The 12,140-nt window shown below is 45.4% G+C and overlaps 2 long non-coding RNA genes across 2 annotated transcripts; one reads left to right on the top strand and one right to left on the bottom strand.

Moving 5' to 3' along the window:
• Positions 1 to 297: 297 nt before the first annotated feature.
• On the bottom strand, positions 298 to 1,433 carry LOC115256624 (uncharacterized). Its single transcript, XR_003892721.2, has 3 exons — positions 1,141 to 1,433; positions 641 to 1,068; positions 298 to 583 (listed from the first exon to the last, which is right to left on the bottom strand). It is a non-coding gene; the product is annotated as an uncharacterized LOC115256624 (long non-coding RNA).
• A 6,867-nt stretch (positions 1,434 to 8,300) lies between these two features.
• LOC134290140 (uncharacterized) lies at positions 8,301 to 11,981 on the top strand. Its single transcript, XR_009998876.1, has 3 exons — positions 8,301 to 8,551; positions 8,614 to 9,875; positions 10,004 to 11,981. It is a non-coding gene; the product is annotated as an uncharacterized LOC134290140 (long non-coding RNA).
• The last annotated feature ends 159 nt before the right edge of the window (positions 11,982 to 12,140 follow it).

Genomic DNA, 12,140 nt, shown 5'->3' on the forward strand with positions numbered 1-12,140 from the left:
ACACTCTAAGGTCAGTTTACCCAAATATGAGTAAACTTTACCCATAATCGCCGAAAAGTGCACAACCTCATTTTATGGGTAAAGACACTTTACTCATATTTGGGTATGTTGGATCTACGGGCAATATAGGTTGAATTTACCCATATATGAGTTCTTTGAATTTGGGTACATAGTACTCATATTTGAGTAAATGATTTGTATTTATTTATTTTACTTATAAATAAAATGCCATCAATTTCGAAAAGAAAACAAATAAAATTAAAATATTTAATAAAAAGTTTATTCGAATATTATTATAAAACAGAAAAATATTAATAAAAAAATACATGCAGGGTTTTGGTGATTGATTTTAACGATTGGGTCGGCGTTTCGTTTTACATAGGAAAAGACTGGATCGTGCAGCAACATCAATGGTGAAAGGATCGCGAATAGCTTCCTGATGGTGGAGCTGCTTTCTTCCGGACAATGCGCTCCGGAGGGTCCGCCAGCTGATGCAGTTTGTCGACTCTTGCGCTTGCTCGTATGGGCGTTTGAGGCCAGTATCTCGACCAGGATGGGTAGGACCGGGAGTGAAATGCACAAACTGGAAGAAGCAAAAGATTAGATACTATTTTTGGTGATAAATAACAGCATAACTTACTCAGATATTGATGCAAACTCCTCCCTGGTTCTAATAATGTCCGGACTTGAGCCACTTGTGTCGGTTTACTTCCCGCTCCCACTCTGGTTCGGGTGGGTTTCAACTGCTCTCGGGGGAGCCGAGGCATAGACAGAACACTTCTACAACGAGAATGCCACTTCCTTCTTCTACGGGCGGTTTGCATCATCCGGCCGGCCTATTGAAATTTGGCATCAGGGGGAGCGGAGTCCTAGACGATTCGTTCACGGTCAACGTGCGTCTCCGGTTTATTTGCACTCCGGTGGATTGCTGGGCGTGTTCCACTGAGACGCTCAAATTCAGCTCATCGAGCGGTGCTAAATCCAACACGAGAGCACTTGCAGAGAATCCTGCTGATTCAACTGGTTCCAACCGTAATCCACCTCGAAGGATTTTTTTTTTCTGTTCAGCTGAAAGTGACGGAAACAAGTATGTATATTTTTGGTTTATCGAATCGTTTACAAATTTTTGAGGATACTTACAGGTCACCTGCTTCCTCTTCACCTAGGCGTTGTGTAATTTTCAAATTTGCCTCAACGTTCTCCAATAATTCCGAGAATAGTTAACTAAAACAATTGTTTTATTTTTGATGAACCGAGCGAATGGCCGATTTCGGTGCTGCCTCTAGAAAATATTATTTTTTTCATCCAAATATGGGTAAACAGTCTTTACCCATATATGAGTAAAGTCACTTCATCAAGAATATGGGTGAATTTTACCAATATTTATTGGTAAACTTTACCCATATTATTGGTAATGGATACGAAACCCAAATATGGGTAAATAATCTACCTATTTATGGGTAAACTGACCTTAGCGTGTAGCCCAGAGCGGGCAGACGGCATTAACGCTTCACTCCGATTAAGGTGAAACGGTAAAACCATACACTAGGTCGTTTTTGTTTGTTTGACGAATTTTCGAAATTTATACAGACGAAGATACAGAAATTCGTCTGTGGTAGCATCATACACTGATAAAATTGCAAACTTTAAATTTATAAAGCTCGTTTTAATACAATTTATAAGACATTGTTATGATTGCCTTTATTTGAAGGAATATAATAATCATAATAACCTGTTTAGCTTTGATAAGGTGACGCATGAGACGTATGCATCCTATTAATCATCGTTATGTTTGGTCAAACATAAACTTTATGGTTCCTTTCCTATAGTTAAAAATTATGTAAGTTCACACATACTTTTTAACTTTGGCTGATTCAGTTTTCCAACGGTCATCAAGACGGTTCCCAAGAAACAAGAGTAGCTGAACAACAGTTTCTTAAGCTGAAGTTTGCTTAAGGAAAGTTTGTTCAACTCTCATACAGCTAAAATGTTTGTTGGGTTGTTGCGGCCATCACAGGAACATGCACCATTGAAAAACTAACTTTCTTTCGCGGATTCAGCTGCTGCATTGTCGATGTAAGCTTATATCACAGACAAACAGACGTAACACTCTGATAATTCCCATCGTACACCGATTTAACGATCTTTTTCAAAATTTGATAGTTTGCCAACTGCCCAACTGTGGCGCTCGCATAGCTTATGTTCGATTTTCACGTTTGCTCACTACCGCCACCTAGTTGGTGGTCGGCCAAACATAGTCCTTTTAGCATTGGGCGAATGTGTTTCCGTGACTATGATTTGAACAAGGGGTTGGAAACTCTGACACCCTTGAATGTGTTGCAGTGTGCTGATCGGGTGATTTTGGGTGTTTTTGGGTGTTTCTCGGTGCTTTGACGTTTTTGACAATTAATGTGATAGACGTCACATTTTTTCCAAATTACTGGCAACACTTATGAAATTATTTCTTCGTTGTTTGTTTTGATGTTGATTTGCTCAGACAAAGCCGGTGGTGGGAAATCTAAACGGTCGGAACCAGGTCGGAACGATCTTACATCTTGCCGGATGTTGCGGTATTCCGGTTCCGGTAAGATAGAAAAGCTGTTAATTTTATAAAGTAAGTATAACATCTGATATTTTTCAACAATTTTTATTTCAGGATTCGGAATCAGTCGATCAGATGATTGAATCGGTCTTGGTTTATCTCGTCGAAGCCCATTCCCGCAAAGCAGGAGAAGGAGACATCGATGGGGTCAAAACGTGGAGTCAAAGAGATCCAACAAGGACAAGAGAGCATGATATTTTCAGTGTGATGAGGTGAAAGTATTAAAAACGTTGGTCTTGGAATTCCTCCAGGAATTCTTCCTGGAATTTCTCCAGGGATTCTTCCAGGGATTCCTCCAGTGATTCCTCCAGGAATTCTTCCAGGAATTCCTCCAGGAATTCCTCCAGGAATTCCTCCAGGAATTCCTCCAGGAATTCCTCCAGCAATTCCTTCAGGAATTCCTCCAGGAATTCCTCCTGGAATTCCTCCAGGAACTCCTCCAGGAATTCCTCCAGGAATTCTTCCAGGAATTTCTCCAGGAATTCTTCCAGGAATTTCTCCAGGGATTCTTCCAGGAATTTCTCCAGGAATTCTTCCAGGAATTCCTCCAGGAATTCTTCCAGAAATTCCTCCAGGAATTCCTCCAGGAATTCCTCCAGGAATTCCTCCAGGAATTCCTCCAGGAATTCCTCCAGGAATTCCTCCAGGAATTCCTCCAGGAATTCCTCCAGGAATTCCTCCAGGAATTCCTCCAGGAATTCTTCCAGGAATTCCTCCAGGAATTCCTCCATGAATTCCTCCAGGAATTCCTCCAGGAATTCCTCCAGGAATTCCTCCAGGAATTCCTCCAGGGATTCCTCCAGGGATTCCTCCAGGAATTCCTCCAGGAATTCCTCCAGGAATTCCTCCAGGAATTCCTCCAGGAATTCCTCCAGGAATTCCTCCAGGAATTCCTCCAGGAATTCCTCCAGGAATTCCTCCAGGAATTCCTCCAGGGATTCCTCCAGGAATTCCTCCAGGAATTCCTCCAGGAATTCCTCCAGGAATTCCTCCAGGAATTCCTCCAGGAATTCCTCCAAGAATTCCTCCAGGAATTCCTCCAGGAATTCCTCCAGGAATTCCTCCAGGAATTCCTCCAGGAATTCCTCCAGGAATTCCTCCAGGAATTCCTCCAGGAATTCCTCCAGGAATTCCTCCAGGAATTCCTCCAGGAATTCCTCCAGGAATTCCTCCAGGAATTCCTCCAGGAATTCCTCCAGGAATTCCTCCAGGAATTCCTCCAGGAATTCCTCCAGGAATTCCTCCAGGAATTCCTCCAGGAATTCCTCCAGGAATTCCTCCAGGAATTCCTCCAGGAATTCCTCCAGGAATTCCTCCAGGAATTCCTCCAGGAATTCCTCCAGGAATTCCTCCAGGAATTCCTCCAGGAATTCCTCCAGGAATTCCTCCAGGAATTCCTCCAGGAATTCCTCCAGGGATTCCTCCAGGGATTCCTCCAGGGATTCCTCCAGGGATTCCTCCAGGAATTCCTCCAGGGATTCCTCCAGGAATTCCTCCAGGGATTCCTCCAGGAATTCCTCCAGGGATTCCTCCAGGAATTCCTCCAGGGATTCCTCCAGGAATTCCTCCAGGGATTCCTCCAGGAATTCCCCCAGGAATTCCTCCAGGAATTCCTCCAGGGATTCCTCCAGGAATTCCTCCAGGGATTCCTCCAGGAATTCCTCCAGGGATTCCTCCAGGAATTCCTCCAGGAATTCCTCCAGGGATTCCTCCAGGGATTCCTCCAGGGATTCCTCCAGGGATTCCTCCAGGAATTCCTTCTGGGATTCCTCCAGGAATTCCTTCTGGGATTCCTCCAGGAATTCCTTCAGGGATTCCTCCAGGAATTCCTCCAGGGATTCCTCCAGGAATTCCTCCAGGGATTCCTCCAGGAATTTCTCAAGGGATTCCTCCAGGAATTCCTCCAGGGATTCCTCCAGGAATTCCTCCAGGAATTTCTCAAGGGATTCCTCCAGGAATTCCTCCAGGGATTCCTCCAGGAATTCCTCCAGGGATTCCTCCAGGAATTCCTCCAGGAATTTCTCAAGGGATTCCTCCAGGAATTCCTCCAGGAATTTCTCAAGGGATTCCTCCAGGAATTCCTCCAGGGATTCCTCCAGGAATTCCTCCAGGAATTCCTCCAGGAATTCCTCCAGCAATTCCTTCAGGAATTCCTCCTGGAATTCCTCCAGGAACTCCTCCAGGAATTCCTCCAGGAATTCTTCCAGGAATTTCTCCAGGAATTCTTCCAGGAATTTCTCCAGGGATTCTTCCAGGAATTTCTCCAGGAATTCCTCCAGGAATTCTTCCAGAAATTCCTCCAGGAATTCCTCCAGGAATTCCTCCAGGAATTCCTCCAGGAATTCCTCCAGGAATTCCTCCAGGAATTCCTCCAGGAATTCCTCCAGGAATTCCTCCAGGAATTCCTCCAGGAATTCCTCCAGGAATTCCTCCAGGAATTCCTCCAGGAATTCTTCCAGGAATTCCTCCAGGAATTCCTCCATGAATTCCTCCAGGAATTCCTCCAGGAATTCCTCCAGGAATTCCTCCAGGAATTCCTCCAGGGATTCCTCCAGGGATTCCTCCAGGAATTCCTCCAGGAATTCCTCCAGGAATTCCTCCAGGAATTCCTCCAGGAATTCCTCCAGGAATTCCTCCAGGAATTCCTCCAGGAATTCCTCCAGGAATTCCTCCAGGAATTCCTCCAGGAATTCCTCCAGGAATTCCTCCAGGAATTCCTCCAGGAATTCCTCCAGGAATTCCTCCAGGAATTCCTCCAGGAATTCCTCCAGGAATTCCTCCAGGAATTCCTCCAGGAATTCCTCCAGGAATTCCTCCAGGAATTCCGCCAAGAATTCCTCCAGGAATTCCTCCAGGAATTCCTCCAGGAATTCCTCCAGGAATTCCTCCAGGAATTCCTCCAGGAATTCCTCCAGGAATTCCTCCAGGAATTCCTCCAGGGATTCCTCCAGGGATTCCTCCAGGGATTCCTCCAGGGATTCCTCCAGGGATTCCTCCAGGAATTCCTCCAGGGATTCCTCCAGGAATTCCTCCAGGGATTCCTCCAGGAATTCCTCCAGGGATTCCTCCAGGAATTCCTCCAGGGATTCCTCCAGGAATTCCTCCAGGGATTCCTCCAGGAATTCCTCCAGGGATTCCTCCAGGAATTCCTCCAGGGATTCCTCCAGGAATTCCTCCAGGGATTCCTCCAGGAATTCCTCCAGGGATTCCTCCAGGAATTCCTCCAGGGATTCCTCCAGGAATTCCTCCAGGGATTCCTCCAGGAATTCCTCCAGGGATTCCTCCAGGAATTCCTCCAGGGATTCCTCCAGGAATTCCTCCAGGGATTCCTCCAGGAATTCCTCCAGGGATTCCTCCAGGAATTCCTCCAGGGATTCCTCCAGGAATTCCTCCAGGGATTCCTCCAGGAATTCCTCCAGGGATTCCTCCAGGAATTCCTCCAGGGATTCCTCCAGGAATTCCTCCAGGGATTCCTCCAGGAATTCCTCCAGGGATTCCTCCAGGAATTCCTCCAGGGATTCCTTCAGGAATTCCTCCAGGGATTCCTCCAGGAATTCCTCCACACGCTAAGGTCAGTTTACCTTTTTTCCAAAAAGTGCACATTCGCAAATATGCGTAAATGATACTCAAATATAGGTAAAAAAGACTCAAATATGGGTTGTGTGTAACTAATTGTAACCCAAATATGGGTAAATATTACCCATTAATGCGAATGTGCACTTTTGCAAAATATGAGTTTTATTTACCCATATTTGCGTAAAGTTTACGCAAATTTGAGTAAAATTTACCCATATTTTAGAAAAATAGGTAAACTGACCTTAGCGTGCAGGGATTCCTCCAGGAATTCCTCCAGGGATTCCTCCAGGAATTCCTCCAGGGATTCCTCCAGGAATTCCTCCAGGGATTCCTCCAGGAATTCCCCCAGGGATTCCTCCAGGAATTCCTCCAGGAATTCCTCCAGGAATTCCTCCAGGAATTCCTCCAGGAATTCCTCCAGGGATTCCTCCAGGAATTCCTCCAGGGATTCCTCCAGGAATTCCTCCAGGGATTCCTCCAGGAATTCCTCCAGGAATTCCTCCAGGGATTCCTCCAGGGATTCCTCCAGGGATTCCTCCAGGGATTCCTCCAGGGATTCCTCCAGGAATTCCTTCTGGGATTCCTCCAGGAATTCCTTCTGGGATTCCTCCAGGAATTCCTTCTGGGATTCCTCCAGGAATTCCTTCAGGGATTCCTCCAGGAATTCCTCCAGGGATTCCTCCAGGAATTCCTCCAGGGATTCCTCCAGGAATTTCTCAAGGGATTCCTCCAGGAATTCCTCCAGGGATTCCTCCAGGAATTCCTCCAGGAATTTCTCAAGGGATTCCTCCAGGAATTCCTCCAGGGATTCCTCCAGGAATTCCTCCAGGGATTCCTCCAGGAATTCCTCCAGGAATTTCTCAAGGGATTCCTCCAGGAATTCCTCCAGGGATTCCTCCAGGAATTCCTCCAGGAATTCCTCCAGGAATTCCTCCAGCAATTCCTTCAGGAATTCCTCCAGGAATTCCTCCTGGAATTCCTCCAGGAACTCCTCCAGGAATTCCTCCAGGAATTCTTCCAGGAATTTCTCCAGGAATTCTTCCAGGAATTTCTCCAGGGATTCTTCCAGGAATTTCTCCAGGAATTCTTCCAGGAATCCAGGAATTCCTCCAGGAATTCTTCCAGAAATTCCTCCAGGAATTCCTCCAGGAATTCCTCCAGGAATTCCTCCAGGAATTCCTCCAGGAATTCCTCCAGGAATTCCTCCAGGAATTCCTCCAGGAATTCCTCCAGGAATTCCTCCAGGAATTCCTCCAGGAATTCCTCCAGGAATTCCTCCAGGAATTCCTCCAGGAATTCCTCCAGGAATTCCTCCAGGGATTCCTCCAGGGATTCCTCCAGGAATTCCTCCAGGAATTCCTCCAGGAATTCCTCCAGGAATTCCTCCAGGAATTCCTCCAGGAATTCCTCCAGGAATTCCTCCAGGAATTCCTCCAGGAATTCCTCCAGGAATTCCTCCAGGAATTCCTCCAGGAATTCCTCCAGGAATTCCTCCAGGAATTCCTCCAGGAATTCCTCCAGGAATTCCTCCAGGAATTCCTCCAGGAATTCCTCCAGGAATTCCTCCAGGAATTCCTCCAGGAATTCCTCCAGGAATTCCTCCAGGAATTCCTCCAGGAATTCCTCCAGGAATTCCTCCAGGAATTCCTCCAGGAATTCCTCCAGGAATTCCTCCAGGAATTCCTCCAGGAATTCCTCCAGGAATTCCTCCAGGAATTCCTCCAAGAATTCCTCCAGGAATTCCTCCAGGAATTCCTCCAGGAATTCCTCCAGGAATTCCTCCAGGAATTCCTCCAGGAATTCCTCCAGGAATTCCTCCAGGAATTCCTCCAGGAATTCCTCCAGGAATTCCTCCAGGAATTCCTCCAGGAATTCCTCCAGGAATTCCTCCAGGAATTCCTCCAGGAATTCCTCCAGGAATTCCTCCAGGAATTCCTCCAGGAATTCCTCCAGGAATTCCTCCAGGAATTCCTCCAGGAATTCCTCCAGGAATTCCTCCAGGAATTCCTCCAGGAATTCCTCCAGGAATTCCTCCAGGAATTCCTCCAGGAATTCCTCCAGGAATTCCTCCAGGAATTCCTCCAGGGATTCCTCCAGGGATTCCTCCAGGGATTCCTCCAAGGGGTTGGAAACTCTGACACCCTAAAAGGTGTTGAAGTGTGTCAATCGGGTGTTTTTGGGTGTTTCTCGGCGCTTTGACATTTTTGACAATAAATGTGATAGACGTCATCTTTTTCAAATTACTGGCAACACTTCCGAAATCCCCTCATCGCCGTTTTGTTTTGATATTGACTTCAACGCCGGTGGTGTACAATCGAAGCGGTCGAAACCCAAATCGGTCTACCTTGCTGGATGTAGCGGTTCACGGTTCCGGTAAGTAATTAAATTCCGGTAAATTAAAAACGTATAATGTGTAGCAACAATTTGCATTTCAGGAATCGGATGTTGTCATCACCGATTGAACAAACTGTTCCTTCTTGAGCAGGTCACCCATTGTTGCTATTGCTACCAAAAAATCCAGATTTGGAAGCAACACCTGGAGAGGTTCCGCCGGAGAAATGAGAGTTATTGTTCCAGTAGATAATGGTATTGGAGAGATTTGACAACAATGATCAAGGACTCAGGCATGTTTTCCTCTTGCGGTTCCAGAGGGGATGTGATTTGGCGTAGTACTTCTTAAGATCCGCAGTAAGCGAAACTTATTGCGATGATTGACAACCTTGAGGGTGTTCCGCGGTATAGGGATGGTCAAAGAGCATCGAACCACGCAACAGGAATCGTGGGTATGCGATGGGATACTTCTTGGGTAAGATTATTGTTTCTTCGAAACAAAATTTAAAAGATGCACTAATGTACCTGATGTACTAATTATTTTTTTAAAAGATAATGTAAAAAAAAACAAAATTGATATTCCTGTCCGAAAAATAAATCATATCTCCTCGCCTTCTTGCAAATCTCGCAGAGCAGGATGATATCGTTGGTAGTATTTCTATACTTGATTCCATCGAGGTCCTCGGGTGGGACGAACACTTCCGGCTATTCTCGAACTCCGCCGTTGATGATTCTTATTTGATTTCGGTCGTGTTGGCGTGGGAGGGCTTCTACGTTAGTTTCGGATCCTTTTAAAAGGATATTTGGGTAGGCTTTTGGATCGATTCGGTGTCGAGTTCGGTACTTCCTAGAAGATTTGGTGTGAAGGCGTTCCCGGGTTCAGACTCAGCTAGGGACGGTGTCGATCCATTCCGGTGTTAAACTCGTTGGTTTTATCCTGTTTCTCTTACGGCCGATTTCTTCACCCTGGCTTAAGCGTTAAACCAGGTTTAACTATATGAGTAAGCCTGGCTTACCGGTTAAGCCGAGGTGAAGAAATCGGCCCTTAGGAGGTATCCAGCATGTCGATCGATTCTAACGTTTAATCAGGAATACATTTTCCGATCTGATCCGATCGGGTGCCATTTCAACCCTGTAGTATCTGACCAGGTAGTATCGTTCATTAGTCGAGGCGATTGAAGTCGTAGGACGAGATAGTTCGCAGGTGGCCCTTGACCAGGATGTTGAACAATCCTACGGTGGGATGCCGCTGTTGACACCGAACTTGAGAAGCTTCTTTAAAAATTCCGTTCAATCCCATTGCACTGAGAGAAGGACTAGAGCTTTTGCCAAGGTCTTAGAATCATTTTACGGAAATCTGGCTCCGGTAAGTAAAGAAAGCTTTTAATCTTGCTTTTTATAGGTTTGGCTGTTCGTTATTTTGCCTCAATCCCAGACAATCCCATAAATTCAATTAAAATATCTAATGTTTTGACACAATAACTTTCACTTCAGGAATCGAAAGTTGTCATCGCCGAATCTTGGACTCTGAAACTAATAAAACAATACTCACGAAATCGTGTATCACCTAGAAAGTCAGCCACAAAAGTATTCATCAATGATTCCCAGGAACCCGAGAAGGAACCAGCAAGTTGAGTCAGGAGGATGCGAAAGCAAGCGGAACGAGCAAGGAAACTGCATCTAAAAAGCAGCCGATTGAAGAAGGGAAGCCCGTAGGTAAATCCTAAGTAAATCTCAGGGTAAATCCATTAATGTCTATAGACTATATATAGTTGGAAACTAGTTGATTCCTGGAATACGGATGCCTACGACAGGTTAGTAGGTGACATGAACAAGTTACACTTTTCCCATTTGTGTGAGGGTTTCCCGTCAACATCATTGCGCAGCCAAGCTGCTGGGCTGGATAAGATTCCTGAGAAAGGTCAAGAGGATTGAGTATCCATAGATTCGATATCGTGCACATCGATTGCATCACTCAAGAGCAAGGGAAATAGGAAAAGTAGAAGTGGGCGGATATCTGTCAGGTGACACGATGGACAATAAGATTCGAACCGAAATTGAGGAAACAGGAGAGAAAGATAGTATCAGTATTCGAGAACGGATGAGGATGACGATTCATCACATCGTTACACAAATTGAGAAATTCAAAAACAATAAACTTGATTACATTTATTGCAACCAGCTGGATTGCATCAATACATTATTCTTTTATTTGAATTCATACCTATCACATACATATACTTTCGAATTTCTAGTGGTTCGTCCAAATAGGCCCAAATGATCCGCCAGGAAGCAATCGGTCGTAAAATCCTACGAAGCTTCCTCCAGTAAATATTTCGCACGAATGGGATGCTTGACCCCACAGACAGCAATAGCGGTGACGCCGTCTTCGGTTGCTGGTTCAGAAGCGTATGAACCAACATTACGGACAATCGCCATGCTGATCTTCCTTTAGGAGCCAACTCGTTGTTGCTGTTGCTATTGAAGAATTCGGAAAGGATGGAAGCGGCACGCGATACCATCCTAAAAAGTTCCGCCGATGGAAGAAATGGTTCCGAGATTACTTCCTCCGGTGGATGGTGGAGTGAAAGCGGCGGCGATGATCAAGTGGTTAGGGCATCTTCCTCTTGTAATTCCTGGGATGTGATTTGGCCTAGAGTACCTTAGCCACATCAAAGTCATTCGATGGAACGAGCTTTTCCCGTTAATCCCGAATTCTGCCACCGGTGGCCGTGGATTGACTTCGGTTGTCTTGGTATACAGGATGGCTTCGAACCTTTCTCGGAGTACGCTTTTGATCAATTTGATGATTCTCGGAAGTTTGGGTTGGGTCGTCCTGGCGATCATTCTGGTGCTGGAGTAGTTGGCTTCTTTCCAGTTCTTTTTGCATATCCAGAATATCGATCAATTCTATACGTTGAACAATCTCTCGATCAATCCTACGGTAGGATGACACTTTTGACTGGTGTTCCAGTCTCGCGATGATGGTTTACTTGAAAACTTCGCCGCACTACGATTAGAACTGGAGTTTTTTACTTCCGGGACTGTTTACTGACCGTAATATCCCGGTAATAACCGAGACTTCGATCCTCGCTTTGATCGGAATAAACTCCATTTGAAGTATCGAGCCATCCGGAGGTTCCTCTTTCCTCTTGGTCGTTAGGCTTGCTGGAGGAGGTGTTGTGGTCCGTTCCGCCGATGTTCCGTTGGTGGCAATGGTCCTTCATGCCAATGGCTTTGCAGGGAATCTGAATACTTTTAATCACTTTGTCTTTAAAACCTCGTTAGAAACTTTCCGATCGCCACTGGCCAGCGACTCTGAAAACGTAAACAAAAATATCGACAGAACAGTGATGCCAGTAAAATAGAAAAAAATCGCGATGGTACATTTGAATGGTGTCGAAAGGTGTCAAAAGGTGTTTTTGGTGTGTTAAACGGGTGTTTCACACAAGGTGTCAGAGTTTCCAACCCCTTGGAAGAGAACTCTCTCATGTTACTTTCGCCCTTATTTAAACTCAATCTAGAGTTACTCAGAATTTCTCAGTTACTCTCGTTTGCACAGTGTCTTGCCCCTAGTAGTAGACCACTGTGCAATGTTGCTCGATATCGATACGTTACGTAACTTTTCGAA

Source organism: Aedes albopictus, chromosome 1 (genome assembly GCF_035046485.1).
Source record: "Aedes albopictus strain Foshan chromosome 1, AalbF5, whole genome shotgun sequence".
NCBI classification, from domain to species: domain Eukaryota; kingdom Metazoa; phylum Arthropoda; class Insecta; order Diptera; family Culicidae; genus Aedes; species Aedes albopictus.